The sequence below is a fragment of the Ursus americanus genome, chromosome 27, assembly GCF_024610735.1.
Source record: "Ursus americanus isolate L20-20 chromosome 27, mUrsAme1.1.p, whole genome shotgun sequence".
Taxonomy (NCBI): Eukaryota; Metazoa; Chordata; class Mammalia; order Carnivora; family Ursidae; genus Ursus; species Ursus americanus.
The window spans coordinates 19,418,172-19,440,530 of record NC_142153.1 but is presented as its reverse complement, the minus strand read 5'-3'; the positions used below and the strand labels follow the sequence as shown (position 1 = coordinate 19,440,530).

The 22,359-nt window shown below is 41.1% G+C and overlaps 1 protein-coding gene across 5 annotated transcripts in view; it reads right to left on the bottom strand.

The window, feature by feature from the left end:
* The window catches only part of MTUS1 (microtubule associated scaffold protein 1), a 164,884-nt gene that overhangs the window by 113,515 nt on the left and 29,010 nt on the right, over window positions 1–22,359 (bottom strand). The gene's annotated exons all lie outside the window — the stretch shown is intronic.

The window sequence follows — 22,359 nt, the reverse complement described above, 5'->3', positions numbered from 1 at the left end:
GAATAGCCAAGTAGAAGTCAGTATCAATTAACTGGTAAATAAATAACAAAATGTTGTATACCCACACAACAGAATAAACAATCAGCAAGAAAAAAAGATGGAGTATTGATACATCTCCAACATGAATACAGTGTTACAACTTAAGAATATTATACTAAGTGGAAAAAGCCTGTCATAGAAGACTACCTAGTATGTATTATATTTACATGAAATATCCAGAATGGGCAAATCTGTAGAGACAAAGTAGATTAGAGATTCTCTAGAGCTGAGAAAGGGTAAGAGGGAAGGGAATGAGCAGTGATGGCTAATTAGGATGGTGTTTCTTTTGAGAGTCATGAAAATGTTGTAAGATTATGGTGATGGTTGCACAATACTATAAATATAGTACTGAAAAATACTGAATTGTACACTTACAAAAATCACAGAAAACAACCCATGAAAGCTTTCAAATCAAGGATTTTTGCAAATAACTAAAAGCTGATTATGTTTTTGGTCAAATTGAAGTGCTCAAGAGAAGACTGCAAATAAGTCACAGAAATACATGTTCACTTGAATTGATTTTCTAATCCTGGTATTAACTGTCAATCAGAGGTCACTGTTCCATCCTAAAGAATAAAACGTACATGGGGGGGGGGGGAATGTCATTCTGTAACCTGTAAATTTGTGAATTAAGAGATCTCACTTTTCCATTTTGTAATCCTCTCTCTGTAATCAGACTTCAGTGACCTAAGTACAACCGGGAGAATAGGAACCATGGAAGAACTGACAGGATCTGCATATTCGCAAACAGTGCTCTGTGTGTTTCTGGCCATGCATCCTGAAAACAGCCTTTACTGGAGGGAGAAAGAAAGGCTGCAATATTCAGCTCAATAGCATGCATGTACACACACACACACACACACACACACACACACACACACACAAAAGGAAACTGAATCCTAAAACAAGGACTGTATGACTTATATACTGATGGAAAATATCAATTACTTATTGTTTTTCCACCATAGTTTTTTGTTTTTAAGATTTTACTTGAGAAAGAGAGAGAGAGAGGAAGGGAGCCTGACTGGGGCTTAAATCCGGGATTCTGGGATCACGACCTGAGCCAAAGGCAGATGCTTAACCAACTGAGCCACCCAGGGACCACTTCTACCATAGTTCTTAAGTCAGTAAACAAATCACTGAATAGTTGTGTGGCTACCACCTTAATAAAAGTTTTGCTGAGACACAAATTAATTTCTTTTAATCCTGGGGTATAAAATATGTTCAAACTAAATATTTAAATCAAGAAGTATATTTATTCATTTTTTAGACTTACGTGTGTGGAATATAATTCCAAGAAGCAGTAAATATGTTAGACCAGTCTCTTTCCTGAAAGTCAGTATCCATTTAAGAGATTCTGGTATAAAAAATACGAGCACTGTAAACAGAAGCTTTTACTGGAAATCATAGACGTCATTTGTCTACATAGACACAGTCATTAGGTTCAATTAAGGAGTCTTACTACCTGAGCTCCTTCTTCCAAAGCACATAAAAAATTCTTAAAAACAAAAGGACTCTGATAAAAACAGAATAAATGGTTCATATGTGAAGGCATTTCAATTTTTTTAAATAAATGAATAGAATACAAATATTTAATGGGATACAGACATTCTACATTCAGGGATTTTTTTTTTCCCCAGTTTTTCTCCTTTATAAGTAACACTAAACTTTTTTTTGCAATCTTTGACTACCTGTGATTATTTCCTTGGAAAAACTTCCTAGAAATACAAGTGTTACCAAGAATATGATTTTTTTTAAAGGCTCTTGATAAAGTTTGCCAAATTGTTAGGTGAAAGGGGAGGGGGAGATTCTTTATAATATATATATATATATATATATATATATATATATATATATATATACACACACACACACACACACACACACATATACACATTGACATATGTGCATAGTAAATATATGACCTGAGTTTTAAAGTTCATGTATTTTATTCAGCACTTTTCTCAAGTATTTTTCCAGGTCATTATAGTATAAAAATATTTCTAATGGTTGTGAAATTCCACTAAAGTTTAAATGTTTTAGATTTACAAGTCAGTAGTTTTCGAAGAGTAAGGAAAACGTAAAGAACCCATCAACCATTCCAACTTTCACATGACTGCTTAGTATACTTGGATTTGTGATTTTTTTTTTTTTTAATTCACAAAAAACCACCAAACTAGGTGAGCAAAGCTATCCGGGGAGAGAGAGAGAGACACACACACACACACAAAATGCATTGAGAAGTACTTCAGGAGAGTTTTAATAGGAAATAAGTTTACAGAAGTGTTTTCTACCTTAGTAGCTAAGAGTAAAGAATTTGTGGTACAAAGATTTGGATACTAAAAAAGTCTTAAGATTATCAGTTCCAGAAATAGTTGGAAGATCAACATTCACCAAAGAAAAAAATAGTTTCAAGTCATCACTATGAAGATAAAGCCATGGTCAGGAAAGGGTTGACCAGGATTCCCTCAGGAATTTCGTCAGAAAAGTTGAAAGTTAGCCATTTTGTCTGATGGCCAATTTCATTCCTCTCTCACTTAAAGAACAGTACCTAAGTTTCTACTACATGCTGGACTCATGTTCTTTGATATCTCACCTGACCCATAAAGTAATGTCTGTGTAGGTCTATAATTGCAATGTCATTTGTGACACCTTGAAAGTTACTATTTGGGCAACATTTTTTACTAAAGCAAAATCAAAAGTTAAAAAAGAAAAAGGCAAAAACGTTGGAATAAATCATTCTCATCTAAAGAGTTAATCTCTCAAGTTGTCTTTCAGACAACTGTCTACCAGAACAAAGTAGAATGATCAAGTTTCCTTTTTAAGAATGCCACATTCGGGAAAATAAAGAGATCTTTCTCAGAGAACATTTTGGATGAGAGAGAACAAATTCCCTACATAATAAGGTTTGAGAACATGATAGACTAGCTTCTCTTGAATAGAAAGTTTACCAAAATATACATTTTTATAATGATTTGTAAGATTAAAAATTCATCTGTACCAAAAGAAATGATCATTGAAAAGAACTACCAGTGTAAGATTCGAGCTATTTCAACACTTTCGGAAAAAATAACATTACTTTCTAAATCTTAGCGTAAGAAGAATGATTGTTTACTCTCCAAAGGTAGAAATGCCATCAGTTATTACACTGAACAGATGTACCTAAAAAGACATCATTTTAAGTCCTTACAACTGAATTCACTGTCATTATATTAATACTAGGAAGTATTTTAAAGATCTAGTTCAAACATCCTCATTTTACAAGTGAGAAAACCAGCTGGAAGACAAACTGCATGACTCAGCCAAATTGGTGGCTACAACATTACTAGTAGGTTATACAATAGTTGTGTGCTTATCCGCCGACTAAACTATAAACTCAGGAGAGGCTTATATATCAGTAGGTATCTTCTACATCTGCCTGTTACCCGTAATGTCTAAGCTGGTAATTTGAATTTAGTACAGATAAACTTGCTACCTCATATGGTAATTACGAAATAAAGAAGGTTTCCAGAAGCCACACGTTAAAACTAGTTTCAGTACTTCAGAGCCACAAAAAACTTTAATTTTACTCCTTATTTGTCAACATATGGCAAACCAGTCATCAGAGTTGAATACAAACACAGCTGTAAGTTATGGCTTTCAAATCCTAGGATCATATCAGCTCTTCTTAAAGTTACTATGAAATCACAAATCACACCACTAAAGCTCTCGAGGCTTCAAAACCCACAGGCTACCGGGTCTTGAACTTATTTTAAAACAGAAAAGTACACTGTACATTGCATATGTACAATATCTGAGCTACCAATTTTATTTTATTCTGAAGTGAAAAATAAAGAAGTCGAACAAAAAATCATCAGCATGTGTTACCGACACCTTCATAAACTCTCCCTTCTGTTCAAACTATGCAAGGGGCTAAAAGTTTTACCCCTAGATGCCCACTCTCGCCACTATTATTCAACATAGTACTAGAAGTCCTGGCAACGGCAGTCAGACAACAAAAAGGGATCAAAGGTATCCAAATCGGCAAAGAAGAAGTCAAACTGTCTCTCTTCGCAGATGACATGATACTCTATATGGAAAACCCAAAAGAATCCACTCCCAATCTGTTAGAAGTTATACAGCAATTCAGTAATGTGGCGGGATACAAAATCAATGCTCAGAAATCAGTTGCATTTCTATACACGAATAATGAGACTGAAGAAAGAGAAATTAGGGAATCCATCCCATTTACAATAGCACCAAAAACCATACGTTACCTTGGAATTAACTTAACCAGAGATGTAAAGGATCTATATTCTAGAAACTATAAATCACTCTTGGAAGGCATTGAGGAAGACACAAAAAGATGGAAAAATATTCCATGCTCATGGATCGGAAGAATTAACATAGTTAAAATGTCCATGCTACCCAGAGCAATCTACACTTTCAATGCTATCCCGATCAAAATACCGAGGACATTTTTCAAAGAACTGGAACAAATAGTCCTTAAATTTGTATGGAACCAGAAAAGGCCCCGAATTGCCAAGGAACTGCTGAAAAGGAAAAACAAAGCTGGGGGCATCACAATGCCAGATTTCGAGCTGTACTACAAAGCTGTGATCACAAAGACAGCATGGTACTGGCACAAAAACAGACACATAGACCAAAGGAACAGAATAGAAAACCCAGAAATGGACCCTCGGCTCTTTGGGCAACTAATATTTGATAAAGCAGGAAAAAACATCCGGTGGAAAAAAGACAGTCTCTTCAATAAATGGTGCTGGGACAATTGGACAGCTACATGCAAAAGAATGAAACTTGACCACTCTCTCACACCATATACAAAAATAAACTCCAAATGGATGAAAGACCTCGATGTGAGAGAAGAATCCATCAAAATCCTAGAGGAGAACATAGGCAGCAACCTATACGACATCGGCCAAAGCAACCTTTTTCATGACACATCTCCAAAGGCAAGAGAAACAAAAGATAAATTGAACTTGTGGGACTTCATCAAGATAAAAAGCTTCTGCACAGCCAAGGAAACAGTCAAAAAAACTAAGAGGCAGCCCACGGAATGGGAGAATATATTTGCAAATGATGCTACAGATAAAAGACTGGTATCCAAGATCTACAAAGAACTTCTCAAACTCAATACACAAGAAACAAATAAACAAATCATAAAATGGGCAGAAGATATGAACAGACACTTTTCCAATGATGACATACAAATGGCTAACAGACACATGAAAAAATGTTCAAAATCACTAGCCATCAGGGAAATTCAAATCAAAACCACACTAAGATACCACCTTACGCCAGTTAGAATGGCAAAAATTGACAAGGCAAGAGACAACAATTGCGGGAGAGGATGTGGAGAAAGGGGATCCCTCCTACATTGTTGGTGGGAATGCAAGTTGGTACAGCCACTCTGGAAAACAGCGTGGAGGTCCCTTAAAAAGTTAAAAATTGAGACCCTATACCCAGCCATTGCACTACTGGGTATTTACCCCAAAGATACAGACGTAGTGAAGAGAAGGGCCATATGCACGCCAATGTTCATAGCAGCATTGTCCACAATAGCCAAATCGTGGAAGGAACCGAGATGTCCTTCAACAGATGACTGGATTAAGAAATTGTGGTCCAGGGGCGCCTGGGTGGCACAGCGGTTAAGCGTCTGCCTTCAGCTCAGGGCGTGATCCCAGCGTTCTGGGATCGAGCCCCACATCAGGCTCCTCCGTTATGAGCCTGCTTCTTCCTCTCCCACTCCCCCTGCTTGTGTTCCCTCTCGCTGGCTGTCTCTATCTCTGTCAAATAAATAAATAAAATCTTTAAAAAAAAAAAAAAAAAGAAGTTGTGGTCCATATATACACTGGAATATTACTCAGCTATCAGAAAGAACGAATTCTCAACATTTGCTGCAACATGGATGGCACTGGAGGAGATGATGCTAAGTAAAATAAGTCAAGCAGAGAAAGACAATTATCATATGATATCTCTCATCTATGGAACATAAGAACTGGGAAGATCGGTAGGGGAAGAAAGGGATAAAGAAAGGGGGGGTGATCAGAAGGGGAAATGAAGCATGAGAGACTATGGACTATGAGAAAAAAACTGGGGGCCTCAGAGGGGAGAGGGGTGGGGGAATGGGATAGGCTGGTGATGGGTAGTGAGGAGGGCACGTATTGCATGGTGCCCTGGGTGTTATACCAACTAATGAATCATCGAACTTTACTTCAGAAACTGGGGATGTACTGTATGGTGACTAACAAAATATAATAAAAAAATATTAAAAAAAAAAAAAAGTTTTACCCCTAAACCTCATCATAGTACCATTTTCCACAGTTTAATTTTGAATTCTTAAATTAGCTCCTGCAACCTACCTTCTGACAAACTCAATCTCCGCCAGCAGAATTTAGTAAAGCACATCTTACCCGTCAGAACCAAGAAAAAGCACACCAAGTAGTCGGTTTCCTAAGAGCATAAGGATTTCCAGGGAAGCCATTTAAGCAGGAGGCTAGTTAGCGTTGGCTTAACGGCTTTCAAAACGTCGGCTATGGAAGCGTCACTACGGAGTTGGACGTTACATACAACTGGGCCTTTTGTGAAAAATGCAGATCCACTCAGTAGGTCTGGGTTGGGGCTTCAGATTCTGCATTTCTCTCCATCTCCTTGGTGATGCGGAGCTCTCAGTCCACGGACCACCCGTGGAGCCACGAGGACGTCGCAGACAGCTTTGAAAAAAGAACGCCTGTCTAGTGGAGTCTGTCAATACAATTCGTGGACTGTCCGAGCCAGCTACCGCCACATCCAACTGTGGATAGACGTTCCTTACCCCTGAACCCTGATGTCGGCTTTGTCCTTTCCTCTCTGAGAGTGAATATTCCCATCCATAGGAAATCAGGAAGTTTTATAGTCATGGAAAAAGTTGCTTCTAAATCCACATGTGGAGGGAGTTCAGTTAGTGTAGTGTTCCTGCCCTGTTCTGTCCTTTTACTCACTCCACCCAGGAGAAATAAAGTGATTAATGGATTCAGTCCTTGCCCAGGAATGGGGTGAGGTAAGTGGCATTCATCTCTGGCACTAAATTTAAGACGATCAGTAACAGTGCCCATTTAAATCATACTGGAGCCTGAGGCAAAGGGAAAGTCAGGAATACCAACCCTACCCTGTAAGTTGTTTTAAATATATTTTTATATATATTTTATATATATATTATATATAGTTCATTAAAATATATATACATTTGTTCAATTCAGTTTATAATAATATGCTAAATATTTTTTATCTTGATCACTGAAGGTTTCTTGGCGCCCCTTACACTCCCGACTTGAGGCCAGTGCCTCACTCACCTCACCCGACCCTAGTCCCAACCCTGCTACCCACAGCACAAGCTCTACTCTCCTGCCCCAGGAGCAGGCTCTGTCCCCACAGCGGAAAGGAGCATTGCTCTGCAGTGATGGCTCAGTGTGTGTCTCAAACATAGCCCTGTCCATCAAACTACTTTTCATCTACAATTCATCTATAATTATGGCTAAGATTCTATAATTATAGAATATGCAATTAGAATTCATCTACAATCTCATCCATAATAATATGTGCCTTACTCTTTCTCTTATTTCTTAATGGCTCATAACCCAAAAGGAAAAAAAAAGTCATGAATATTCCTCACAAAGGTTAACCGGCAAGCCTGAACATGTGCTGACCGCAGCCCCAGAGCACAGTCCTGGAGGCCAGAGCCCTGGGGAGCCAGGCATTCACCCTTCAGGTGTGGGATCACAGGGGAGGTCCACAGAACCATCCAGAAAGGACAGGACTGCGGTGGCTGCAGCAACCCAAGGAAGCATGTGGGGTTTGGGGCAGTGGCTTTTCACAAACCATTTCAGGAGAATATATTTTAAAAACCACTTCAGCCACTCCTAATTAGCACTCTTGAAAAGGAGTTTGTTTTTTTTTTTTTAAGCTCTTTGAGACACAGAGAGAGAGAGAGAAGGCACACAAAAGCGAGCGAGGGAGTTGGGGGGGGGGAGGCGAGGGAGAAGCAGACCCCCTGATGAGCAGGGAGGCCCACACAGGGCTCGACCCCAGGACCCTGGGATCACGACCTGAGCCGAAGTCAGACACTTAACCGACTGAGCCACCCAGGCAGCCCCAAGAGGAGTTACTCTTTATTGGGTCCTCTCAAAACTGTAAATCTATTACACGAGGCAACAAACCATGAGAAATCAACAAGGAGTAATGTCTGCAAGAGCAAAACTCTCGTGGAGTCATCTGGGCTTCTGCTATGAGCAAGGTAGATGGCACTTTTTTTTTTTTTTTTTTTTTTTTTTTAAAGATTTTATTTATTTATTTATTCGACAGAGATAGAGACAGCCAGTGAGAGAGGGAACACAAGCAGGGGGAGTGGGAGAGGAAGAAGCAGGCTCATAGCAGAAGAGCCTGATGTGGGGCTCGATCCCATAACGCCGGGATCACGCCCTGAGCCGAAGGCAGACGCTTAACCGCTGTGCCACCCAGGCGCCCCAAGGTAGATGGCACTTTTGTTCGAAGCACAGGTTAGACGTTTTTAACCGCTGGCGGTTTGTAGCCTCTATCCTGCAACCCAGCTCACTTTTTCAGGGAGGACGATGGTTTTAAGTAGCACAGGCAGGGCAAGAAACTTTAAGCTTAAGACCATACATCCTTTTGATCTGAGTAGGAAACTCCAGCTCATGGCAACTCTGTCCGTAGGTAAGGGGCCGTTTCCATGGAAGGAGGACTGCACAAGTCCAACTGGAAGGAAACAAGTCCTGGGCTACACATCTAAACTAAAGCCATGTGGGCCTTGGCACAAGCACAGGTTTTTAGCAGACAGCCTTTTTGCGCAGGCCACACAGATATACCTTGAACTACCCCTGGCAGGTGGGGGCAGAGAGCAGAAGCTTCACATGAGCCCAGTAAGACAGCAGAGAGCTAGCTGGTAGGCAGGCACCAGTGAGAGACACAACCACACTCTAGGCAACAACATCTTTACAGATCCTTTAGGACATTGGTGGTCAACACAGTATTTATGGCCTTAAAACGGCAAAGTAGATTTCTGTGTGCCCTAGAAAACTAGAATGTTCCCAGCTTTCAATCGTTAATAATAGGTCTTATAGGCAATGCTAGGCTAGTAAGTCACCCAATTCCACTCTATTTGAGGACAAGGAGGTAGTGGTGGACGGGAGAAGCTGGAATCCACATGGATTTTCCAAGGACTCAAGAACTGCAACACTGTGTACGTGTGCACATACACACACAATCACACCGCAACACAACAAACGTCCCCAAGAAGCACTTGACTAGATTGTTAAATATTAGAGATCGATCTCCCTCAGGAGTCGGGTTGCTTAGATGTAAGTTCATCCAGAGCAAGAGGCAGGAGGACTAGCTCTGGGGGCAGAAACCTGAAAACGGCTTCTTGTGCAAGAGTGAAGGTACGGCACCAGGCAGGGGCCCAGACGGCACGGCACGGCGGCCTTCGGGAACACAATCGACTCTGTTCTAAGAATGTCATTTTACCCTTCATTACTCTTTCAGTAGGAGGGGATTGGGTTGTTTTCAAAATGTGGTGATTTGGGGGGCAAAGGGAAGGGAAAAAGACTGTTCTGTGATCACCTGTGTCCTCTTCACACATGGGGGGGCTGAGAACTAGCACAACTTCAGAAACCATGCAAAGATAGCCTTCCTGTGAAGCACCCCGGCCTACAGCTTCCAGAACAATCAGACCACCACCAGGCTTCAAGAACACTTTAGCCTGACAGAACCTGGTAAGATATGCTTCTTGGAATTGGATTTATTTATTTTTTTTTTTTTTTGCCTTGAAGTCTCTAGAAAGTCAGCTCAAGGAGAGCAGGCAGGATTTTTTGGTGGGGGGAGGGAGGCTGGAGGTGGGGGGGGGGTGTCTGTTTATGCACCAAAATATCCCCGGTGATTAGAAGAGTACCCAGAGTGGGCTTTCAATAAGCATTTGTTGAATTAATGAATGTATGAAAGGGCCAAGAGAATTTTACCTTGAACTTTTAACTTCTTTGGATTTTAACATATTTGACCTTGCAAAATTAGACAATCCTACAATTAATATTTCCCTGGGAACATGACAGAAGTTTATGTTCAAATTTAGGCACCACTATGTTCCTGGCACCTTAACTTTGTCATTGGATCTCACTACACACCTCTAAAAAGCTATGCAAGACAACACGGCTGTAGATCATTTGAGATTGAAAAGAGGAAAGCAAACTTAAGCCCTGGGCACCAAGCAGCCTTGGAATTGAGGTTATGAACTGCCAGAGCCTTCAGTATCTCCACTGCTCAGCAGAAGTCTGAGTAGAGTACCCAAAGGGACAGTGAAACCACTGGGCAGCAACTCTTGAATAGGAGGCATGGGTTAACTATGGGCTAACTTGCAAGTAGGATATGTTAAGAGAACAAGAAGTAGGGATGTTGCAGGTGAAGGCTTCTTCCCCCAAACCTGATGCTTCTTTTAATGGAGGAGTTCAGTATATCATTCTGTGCTTGGATCGGACATTTTCATCCTGCCCAAAGAAGTACAGTAATGTATCTGACTAGAAAATTTGAGAACAATAAACAGAACAAGCTTGGCTGAGCTCCTCCCACTATCTTGTTGGGGAGGAGTCAACCCATGGGGACCATGGGAGCACAGGAGCACTCCGCACCTCCAAGAGCAGCCCCGTGCTAACTGGGAGGACCAAATTCTGGGGTGTGCTGTTAGGGAGCTCCTTGATCTCTCACACTAAGCCCTCACCTCCCAAATAGCCTTCAACAGAGATGACTTGATTATTCAAAGGCCAGGTACCTTACTCTGTCCTATTTCTCCATTGGTCCAGAACCTAGATTGAGAAGAGGGGTGTTACTTACCAGACAAGTCAGTGAGTTTTACACAGTTTTATTTTTAATTCTTAACTTAAATCTATTTTCTGTCTACTTTTTTATTGTGGTAAAATCTGTGTACGATTCTTTTTATTTGTACTTAATGCTATCTAAGGGTACATTAACAATACTGTTTAATGACCATCCATCTCTAGAATTTTTCATCTGAGATGAAACTCTGTACCCATTAAACAATAACCTCCCATTCTCTCATCACCCATACCCACCACCATTCTGCTGTTGTCTCTATGAATCTGACTGCTCCAGCTAGGTACCAGTTTAGGGGAATCATACAATATTTTGTCCTTCTGTGACCGTCTTATCTCACTCAACACAAGGTTCATCCATGTTGTAGCATGTGTCAGTATTTCCTTCCATTTTAAGGTTGAGTAATATTATGTATATGCCACATTGTTCATCCATTCGTGAGCTGATGGATACTTAGATTTCTTCCACCCTTTGGCTATTGTGAATAATGTTGCTATGAACATCAGTGGATGGCTATCTCCAAAACCCTGCTCACAATTCTTTTGGGTATATTCCCAAAAAGGAATTACTAGAGCGTATGGTAATTCTATGTTTAATTTTTTGAGGAACCACAACTGTTTTCCACAGCATTTATACCACTGCATATCCCCACCAGCAATGCAGAGTTCCAATTTATTTACATCTTCATCAACACTTGTTTTTTCTGTTGTTGCTGTTGTTTTTAAGAAAATAGCTGCCCGAATGTTTGTGAGGTGGGATCTCCTGGTGGTTTTGGTTTACGTTTGCTTCAGGATTCCTGATGTGGAGTATCTTTTCAGGTACTTATGGGTCATTTGCTTATCTTCTTTAGGGAAGTGTCTGTTCAAGTCCTTTGCCCATTTTTTAATTAATCTTTTCATTATGGTTGTAATTAAGTCCATTTCACAAAAATCATGATTTAAGGGATTTTCCTCCTCTCTGGGAAGCAGGACGGACTTAGTATACTGGAGAAGGTATTTTTCAACTCCTGCTATGGGTTGAACTGTTATCTCCCAGAAAGATACGTTGACATCCTACCCACAGTACTCATGGATGTAACCTTTTTTTGGAAAGAAGATCTTCACTGATGTAATCAAGTTAAGATAAGTTCATCAGGGTGCGGGGTGGGCCTTAATCCAGTAGGACTATAGTCCTTATACAAAGAGAAGAAACAGAATAGTACCCTGGGAAGACACAGACACACCCCGAAGGTGGCCACGTGAAGGCAGGGCAGAGACTGGAGTCATGCTGACAACCAGTGAACGTGCAGACCTACCAAGAGCAAGGAAGAGAGTAGGGGCACCTGGGTGGCTCAGTCAGTTAAGCAGCTGCCTTCAGCTCAGGTCATGATCTCGGGGTCCTGGCATCGAGCCCCGCGACAGGATCCCTGCTCAGCGGGGAGTCTGCTTGTCCCTCTCCTGCCTGCTCATCTTCTCTCTGTCTCTCTCTCTCTCTCTCTCTCTCCCATGAATACATAAAATCTTAAAAAGAGGGAGGAAGAGGCAAAGCAGCATCTTCCCCTAGAAGCTTCGGAGGGAGCACAGCCCTGCTGACACCTTGATTTTGGACTTCTAGTCTTCAGAACTGTGAGAATAAATCTCTGTTGTTTTAGGCCACCCATTTCGTGGTGCTTTGTTACAAACTAGCACAACTCCCTTCGTAGAAAATTAGTGCATTGTTCCAGTCCTTTTATGAATTGGTTGTTTAGAATTCAGAACACAGTTTCCATTATTTAAAAAAAAAACACTTAAACAATTGTTAGGATCCCAGAGAGCCTATACATGACATTTTAACCCATAAGGGAACATAACTATTGCCCAGGAGTACTGCTATCTCCCCCAGAATTACAAGAACTACAGCCAGCATTGTACATGGGGCCCTAAAGGTCAGAAAGCACATCTCCTTGGCTACAGCCACGGCCCCTGGTAAATCCTCCTTCCTCTAATGGGCTGAGTGGAGACAGTCATTACTCTCCACCCTCCCCTTAGAGAAAGTGATTTCTTGCTCTATGTTGCCCGGATGGTGAGAGGATCTCCATCCTTGCTCCCCTCACCCACACCTGTACCCCAGCTGTACAGGTAGTGATAAGATAGATTCCCTCCAGAGCTCGCTCGCTCTCTCATCACTTGTAAAGGCAGCAAAAATTTAAAAAGTCCTTCATTTCAAAGATGAAGGTCAGTGGGGGGGGGGGGAAAGGAGGTGAAAATCTTGGTATAAATTCCAAAGTATCTTTATCTTGGGAGATGCCTACGTGGGTAGTAACTAACAAGCAGAAAGAGATTTACCTTTTTTATTATAAATACGAGGTTAGTTTGGATCCTTAAATGCTAAAGGGGTGAAGATCTTGAAGCACGAAGCCCTCTCCCCGTCAGGATAGGCGCAGCGCAAAACCCGCCAGGAACTTCGGTGGCTTAATGCAAATGCCGGGGGTTCTGGCAGGGAGCCCTGCTCAGACCCATGGTCAACCACAGAGTCAGGCTGATGGAGACTTCATCTCAACAAAAACTTCCACCATCTCCAGACACTGGGAAAGGACCACAGCCAAGTGCCCACTCACTCTTAAAGCTCCTTAAAGCTCTAAAAGTGACACACATTACTTGGGCTCACTGTTCACCAAAGCAGGCCACAGGACAACACTCAACCAACAGTGCTGGAAAGCTCCATCTTACAGTTTGCCCAGCAGTGGGAGAACTGGAAATACTTGTGCCAAGCATTAAGGTGGCAGAAGAATGAATTTCCAGTACAGGTGGGAAAGTCAGGAATGGGAAGTCTCACTAAGATGAAGTCAGGAGGCTTTGGTAGAGGGAGATCTCATGCCCTACTGCCATAGACAGACCCTTCGGGAAGACATACTTGACCGTGCACACACGTACCACTCTACTACGCCAGCCAGAAGCAGAGCGGCTTTCCCCATTCCCGGGGCGACAGGTCAGCCAAGGAGAAGCCACCGCACTGTGAATGCCCAGTTGCCTCTAATGGACTTTGATTCGGTTAACAGCCTTCCCAATGGACCCCTTTTCTCCTTAAAAAAGTGTGTCTTTCCTTTGTTCCCTGGACTTGCCTACAGTTTTGACACAGCTTGTTTCTCTCTTATTCCCGAACAGACCCACCTTTTGCTGGTAAAAATAACTGGCAGTTTTACTTTTAAGGTTCACATGGGTGAATTATGTCAATATTCAGTATATGGCACATCGTACCAAAACAGGCTCTTCACTAAGATCTGCCCCGAGCGACATTCCAGCTCCTCCGTGCAAACTACACCACTTCCGCGGAGATCACTTACCAGGGACTCACGGATTCAGGGAAGAAAAAGGAAAAAAGGTAAAAAATAAGTGAAGGCTTCTGTCACCGGTATCTGATTGCTTTCAAAATGGGAGGTGATTGTACTGACCAGTAATTGTGGCAGAAACTGGCTGGTCACCAAAACCCATTTCCTTTTTTTTTTTCTTTTATCCCCTGGCACACGGACAGTGTTTTCCTGCCTCTCTCCCAGGTAAACGCCATGTGTTCTAGCCAATAGAATGTAAGCAGACATCATATGTACCGCTTCTAGGGCTGGACCATAAAACTCACATATACTCCTTCCCAGGTTTCCCCTCCTCACGTAGGTTGACACAGACGAACCAAGTGGAACCACAGGATGGAAGAAGTCTGGGTCCCTGAATCACTGCTTAAAAGACGATTGTCCACCAGTCAGAATGACCAATTCTGGACTCCACTCCCAGAGTACAAGAATTAAATTAGTATTTGAGCCTATTTTTAAGAGGTTTTTTTGGGGGGGAAGGCAGGGAAGAGAAACAATTTATATTCTTAAATAATAGCATAACTACTTTGAAAGAAAGGAATAATCATCAAGAACTCCATCATTTTAGCATCTCTTGTTTTGGCAAAACAAAAGATTCTCTAATCAGCACTTCCTAAATATGAAAAAACCGTAAGATCTACAAATTCTTGTGCATACAAATAGAGTAGCTCATTCCCTTTGCCCTGTCCTCTTATATGATAGTGTCCAGATATACAAGCTAATAACATCTAAAACCAAGAAAAAAGGTAATTTCTATGTACTTGCATTGATATGGAAGAAAATTATACCCAAACGGTAATTGATAACGCATCTTCTACACACTGAAAAAACCTCCTTGTTCCATTTTTTTTTTTCTTAAATCCTCTTAAGTTTGCTTCTTCCGAAATCTTCATATGTTAAGCTAGTCCAAGGGTTGGCAACCTATTTTCAGGAAGGGCCCAACAGTAAGTAGGTCAGGCTTTATGCTCCATACAGTCTCTGTTGCATTCTTTCAACTCAGGTGTTGGGGGTGGGGGGGGGGGGTGGGGGGAAGCAGCCCCAGACCATGAGTAAGTGAATGAGCATGGGCATGTTCCAGTCAACAACCTAAAAAAACAAACCAAACAAAAACAAAACAATAAAACACAGGCAGTGGGCCAGATTTGACCTTCAGGCCACAGTATGCTCACCTTTGCTCTAGTCCCTTCTCTAATGCATCAGCTTAAGCAATCCCCTGCAGTATACCCTCATTTAAGAATGTATTTCTTTTTATTTCATTTTTATTTCTTGACTCAGCAAAGTTACTCAGTGCAAAAACAGTGTAGTTTCAACTCTCTGGGTACAGTCAATTAATATTTATCTTAATTAAGACACCCAATCATAAAACCAGGTACCACAAGACTCCTAAATGACCCAGTAACAAACATGAAAAATATCACTAAAAATTGGCTCCTGGTTTTCACAAATCCTCCCCCATCAATCCTCAAAAGTTATACTATATAATAATCTTATCACAGAGTGTAAGTGAAGAGATTAGTGCTGGCATTTGTGGGAAAAAAAGCCTAATTCTGACTTTAGAGGCAATATGAGAATAGTTGACACTAGGCACCATTTTAATGAATTTATTCAACAAGTTTGGTATAGATGTTCAAGACCATAAAACTGAAAGCACATTTTATTAGCAAAATCAATTTTTTTTAAGATTTTATTTATTTGTCAGAGAGAGCACAAGCAGGGGGAGCGGCAGGCAGAGAGAGAAGCAGGCTTCTTGCTTAGTAAGGAGCCCGATGCAGGACTCAATCCCAGGACCCTGGGATCATGACCTGGGCTGAAGGCAGACGCTTAATGGACTGAGCCACCCAGGCGTCCCAGCAAAAACAAATCTTATCAGTATCTGCAATTTTAAGGACAAGATCAGAAACTTGGCAACTGATGGGTGATTCAGTGTCCCCGGAGTACCACGCACAAGTACACCCAGTACACAAGTAATCCCCTTCCTTGATTAGACACAGAAGAAATGTGAAAATGTATCAATCCCACCCATCTGAGGGCCACAAACAGGCCCCATTCCTCCATTCAGCTTCTTCATGAGGCTACAGCCTTCCTTGGGCTCCTATGCCTCCAAGCTCCCGGAACTTCAGATCTACAGCAGCCACTACTAGGTGCTTACCTATGATGCATCCTGCCCTTCTTCCCGGCTGACAGAAACCTGAGTTCATACAGGTGTCCGTCCCGTCCATGTAATTTAGGAAAAGATGCCACCCAGCTCAGGAGTACATTCTCACTGGTCTAAGCCAATCTTGGAGGTCCTGATATCCCATGGGGTCCAGGAAAAATCACTCAACAACCTGGGTCCTTAAGATTTATTATGTTTGCAAGAAGACGTTCTAATACTTGAGTTTAGAATTTCAATGGGTACAAATTTAACAACAAAAATCAAAACAGACTCCCACTTACGCTCAAAGTTTCAACAAATTCTTTTCATTTAAAACTCACCAGTGGCTATGGAGGATTCAAATGCCAAATTTAACCTTGGGTATGATGGTTGTTTAGTGAGTGCAATGCACAGAGTCATACAAAAGTGATACACGAAGTTATGTTACAATGTTATCAACAAAATAGCACTTCCAAAATGTTTCACTTTGTAACTAAAATGGACAGTAACACCTTTCCCTAGACTTCCTAAAACAGGAAGGTCGTCTTTCCACTTCTTTCCACAGTGTTAAAACAACATGCTGCAAGCATACTTAAGTTTCCTAATTTGAAGTCATTACAATAAATTTAAGTATCTGTTGTCTTGCATAGGAAGAAAACTAAGAAACAAAAAGAATCCAATATTATATGACACTTTAATCACAAACCTCAATATTTGAAAGCAGGAATGACTTACAGAGAGGTCAAACAAGGTCACAGAGAACATACCACAGGATGCAAGGCAAAACAACTGCAGAACCCCAGAATGACCCTGGAATTTGGACACATGAATAACAGAAGGTGGAGAGAAACAGGTCCTCTACAGGGAGATCACCTGTAATTCTCTACACGGATCCACTGGACATCCCTTATCGCCAGGTACCTACCAATACCCTGTACATTTAGACAAATATTCCCACTCAGTGAACAGCTATATAATCTTAGAAGAAATTGATTAGACATCCCACATTTAGAGCTCCTAGATCTAGGGGAGGCTGAGGGTGAGGCACGGGGGTGCACACAGGGAAATGTAATGAAATTCTTCTGCATACTGAATCGTGGGACTACCAGCCTACTTCCTGTGCTCCACTCCACAAGAAGCTTATAATCAGGCTGAGAGCCATAGGCAAAATGAGAGCATCATTCTTGGCAAAAACTAAATTGAGTCCAGAGAACTCAATCTTAAAAAGGAAGCCAAGCATCAACTTAATATCTGAGGACATTCTTTGGTATGAAAGAAAACAAGAAAAAAAAAATTCTCAGAGAAAACGGAGGCAAGGCAGGCAAGGTGGATCATTACTATCTTGAAAACGTGTATCATATTCAAGAAAAAACAGGATGTTTTAAGTAACATAAGCAGAGAATAAGAATGTACAGAAATTAACATGAAAGCTGTAAATTTTTAGAATACATAGTTTAAGAATTTAAGCTAAAGACACACATGCCCAAGGAGTACAAAAGAAGGGCGCTTTTTTTTTTTTTTTGCTTTTTTTTTTCCCCTTTAATTAAGGCTTCATCCGAGAGATCCAGCATTCAACTGATAGTGTTAACTGAACATGGAAAAAAAGTTTCGTGGTAAGAAATAACCAAAGAAATAATACAAGAATTTTTCCCGGAGCCGAAGGACAAAGTCTCCAAAATAAAGAGGTGCACTGTCTGTTCTGCACAATAAATGAACGAGATCTGACACGGTGTATCACTGTGACACTGCAGAATAGCTAGATGGTAACAACTAATAGATGTAACTTACGCACAAAAAGCTTTTCTAAGCGCTTCACATGAATTCTCATATAATCCACAAACAACTGCTGAGAGGTATAAAGTGCTTTTATCTTCATTGTACGCAAGAGAACCTGAGGCATAAGAGTTTGATAGTAGCTAGGAAGTGACAAAGCGAAGCAGTCTGGTCTTGTACTCATCTTTTAGTGGCTATGCTGAAAAACATTCCAGAGGCCAAAAAAAAAAAAAAAGGACACGCGGAAGACCAGATATCAGAATGACAGACTTTGCTACAATCCGGAAAGCTGGAAGACAATGGAGCATTATATTCAAATTTCTGAGAGAAAAGCATTTTCAGACTGGAACCAAACTGTGCATCAGATAGGAGTGTTGATAAAGGGATATTTAGGCAAAGAAACCTCAGTCTTACCTCTTACACGCTTTCTCAGGAATTTAAGAATGAAAGCCACCAGAATGAGGAAGTAAACCAGGTATGAGTGTCATCCAAGAGGACAAAGGAAAAAGGAATCCCCCGGTAACACCTGGGTGACCCTGTGTCCTACACCTGGATGACAAACAGCCCAGACAGCACCAGGAAGTCAGAGGTCCAATAAGGGAACAACACAGAACTAGTAAACACTGGAAAGTTCAAACAGTTGAAAAACAGAACGGAGAGAAATCTGAGGGTGCTTTTGGAGGATGTGATCTATTTCTGCCCATATATTCAAAGAAAACAAACAGGGAAAAAATACAAAAAAAAAATAAAATTGTATACTGCTTGGGTCACAGAGCCAATACTTACAGTCATATTTTATTTAATATATAGAAGTAAATATAATTAGTGGAGAGGGAAAGTGACTGCTTCTGAGAGTAAAGGATGAGCTGTTCTTTTTTATAATCCCTCTAGCACTACTTGTCTTAACTCTGAGCATAACACAAACTAAAGAATTATATAAAAGGATTATTTCAAACCTTTACTACCTATCTTGTTTCCTCCTTCCAGAGAGAATCATCTTACCAAATCAGGCTGCTCTTAGTTCCTCCTTACATCGTGAACAGCTTAGTTGTTCTCGGTCTGAACCTTAGGAAAAGCCAAGAGAGACCACCAACTGGGCTCCATTAAGAAACTACAAACTTGAGCTGCAAGTGGCCATTTCCCCAACCTAAATCAAGGCACTTCTTCAGCTACTGCTCAGACTAGGAATCCTGGAACCTGCTCATTTTAAGCCAGTATTCATGCTTCAACATTTTTCTGTGGCTAATTCTAGCTACTTTGGGGGATGGTTACAGACCATCAGGTCCAATATCAAATTCTGCTGTCATTATATGCCAAAGCTAAGAGGCTGTCTTGATATTAGGATGCGAAACACATCCTAATATCAGAAACATTCCCGTGTGGAAACGTCTATTTTAGAAATGATGAAATACGGTCATTCATTAACACAAAACTGAACACTTCAAAGTCATGAGTCTCAGGTTAGAGGAAGCCTTAAAAACAATCCATGGAATCTTAACACTAATCCGACATTAAATCCTCTTAGACCGTAATCAACCAAATCTCTGACAACTCCAGAGAATGCACCATGTTTCTAGGCAGTTCCTACTTCTCCGGTCTAGACACTCCCTGTCCGAAGTCATAAAGCATACTACAGTATTTGGGATTCAAAGTCTAGCCACAGGAGACCAAACCTCAGCTGGAGTGGCAAAAGACCAAACTTTATTTCTGTCTCACGAAGACGTCTGCATAGGTTGTCCAGGATTAAGTGACCCAGCTGTCAGAAACCCCAGCTCCACCTTTCTCATTCCTCCGCTGTGCATGACCTCAACCTATGGCCCAAAATAGCACCCTCTGCATTTTGTTGAGCAGGGTGCAAAGGCAACAAGTATGGAAGCTACTTCCCCAACAGCACACTATTCTCCAGGGTCCGTAGCCCAACCACATGGCCACACCTGTGTACAAGGCAGGCTGGGAAAAGGACACCAATACAGGCTACTTGTACCCTGCTCAAGATTCTATCAGTATAAAAGAGGGGAAAAAATAGGGATTGAGAGGCTAATGGCCATCTCTGCCACACTCACCAGAGACCCAGTGGCCCCCTTCACAGATCACTGCTCTTCACTGAAAAGAGAATGGGTTTGTACTTAGATCTCCGTGATTACCTATTTACATCTTAATAGAGGTTTTCTAGAAACCAGGATGGCTTCAACTCAGATCTATCTTCTGAAAGTACTTGGCTAGATCTAGGGAAGAAAACAGTCCTTTCGCAGTTAAGCCCCAGATGCACTAGTTATGACAACTATGGTGGTAAGCTTATAGATCTTAAGGAAAGCTCATGGATCACTGTGAATCATTCTGATAACAAAAAAAATTTTCGTTTTCATAAAGATCATCAATCAAGCTCATTTTAAGTCTGGTTTTACTTATCAATGAAGAAAACTCCTTGAATGGTTCCCATGTTACATGTGATTAATGGCAGTTGTTCTTTTGGAACTTGGACTGAAGTTTGTATTCAATCAAAAATCGTGCGCTATTCAAATTACAAAATGAATATAACCCGGGATACTGGTTGAAACATGTGTTTGATGTCTACCACGTGCCAGAGCACAGTTAGGGGCCAGGGCTATTGTGGACTGAGGTGGGAATGCTTGTGTTTGCAGCAAGCTGAGTGCCATATACAAGAGAGGTAACCAACATACCATGACTGAGAGGAGATTTACGTGTGCCAAAGGAAGTGGGGGGGGGGGGGTGGAATCAAGTAGAGATGGAAAGACAGGCAATTCTGTCAGAAGGAATTGTACTGCTGATGTCCGAAATGACCACACTGATTGGAAAGAGTAAGAAGCTCAAAGTGGCTGTGGGAGGGATCCAGGGCAGCAGGCGGGTAAGTTCAAGGTTCTGCAGTCTATTCTGGGAACAACGGGAGTCTGCCAACACTGTTAAAATGGATGTGAACACTTTGGGTTGGCTGAAGTGTGAAAGATGTCCCAGTGAGGAAAGACCAAGGGCAAGAAATTGCTGGGATGGATCGGAACACAGTGGTGGGAGGAGACGCCATGCCAGACAAAGCTTAAGGGCTCACCTCTGTTTTCTGCACGGAGCCACAGAGAGCTTGGCACACATTAAGTGCCCAACAAACGAGTGTTAAATAAAACATGATTTCAAAAGACTGTTCCACTTATATTAATATTTTAAGAAGGAAACTACAACAGACAGTACAGGAAAGCTGCGTATGTAATCACGTTAGGTAGACACAAAAGGGAATTTATACTAAAAGCTTAAACCCAAGAGCTTTCTGTGCTTTTTTCTTTAGTTTGTTTAAACTAAAAGGTGCTAAAAGGTTTTTGTTTTCCCACTCCAAGCAATAATAAAAGCTCAAAGGACAAATGAGGTCTAGGTTAAAATTAATATTAAGCTTAGAGACAGATGCTATTTAGTTTAGTCAGCCAAGGAAAAGTAATTCACTTCTTTCTAAAACACCCAGACTTAAGGGTTTTTACGTGAAAATACTACTCAACTATGAACTCTATCACAGAAACGTTGCGTATGCCACGGTAAAACAATTAAAACTACCTCAAAAATTCATCATTCTCTTTCCTCATCCATCCTCAAAAGCACATGAGGTTTGTATTTAAAATATCCTTAAGGCCCTGCATTTCACTAATTAGAATATCTTCGTAGGAACAATTGAATGTTGCAAGTATCCTAAAAGTAGATATAAGCCCCTCATCTCCAAAACCAAACCAAACCAAACCAAAACACAAAGAAAACTACCCCAGTTCGAGACCACCGGCGGGTAAGAGGGAGTGGTGGTGGCCAGATGGCATAGCAAAGTACTCAAAACTGTTTAACATCCCAGAAAAAAAAAAAAAAAAAAAAAAAATTCCTCCAAGGAAAAATAATGATTTTTACACTAGTAAAGAAAAAACAACTTATATTCTGATTAAATCTTGTGGGGAAATAAAGTTTATTTTAAGCCTATGGTCGCATTTTTATGAGAACTGGCATTCCAACAGACTTACCCCATTAACCAGAGAGTGCAGTCAGTCTTAGATAATTCACCCCATGCAATTAAAAGCCTCTCAGGGTGGTAGAGAGAGTGAGGCCCCGAGCCGATTACGACGACACCACCCCTGAAGAAAAGCACCTAGCTAGAGTCCACCTCCAGAGTCAACACAAAACCAATTCACTGACCTACGGAGCCTCAGGAATTCGGATTCCTGGACTTTATTCC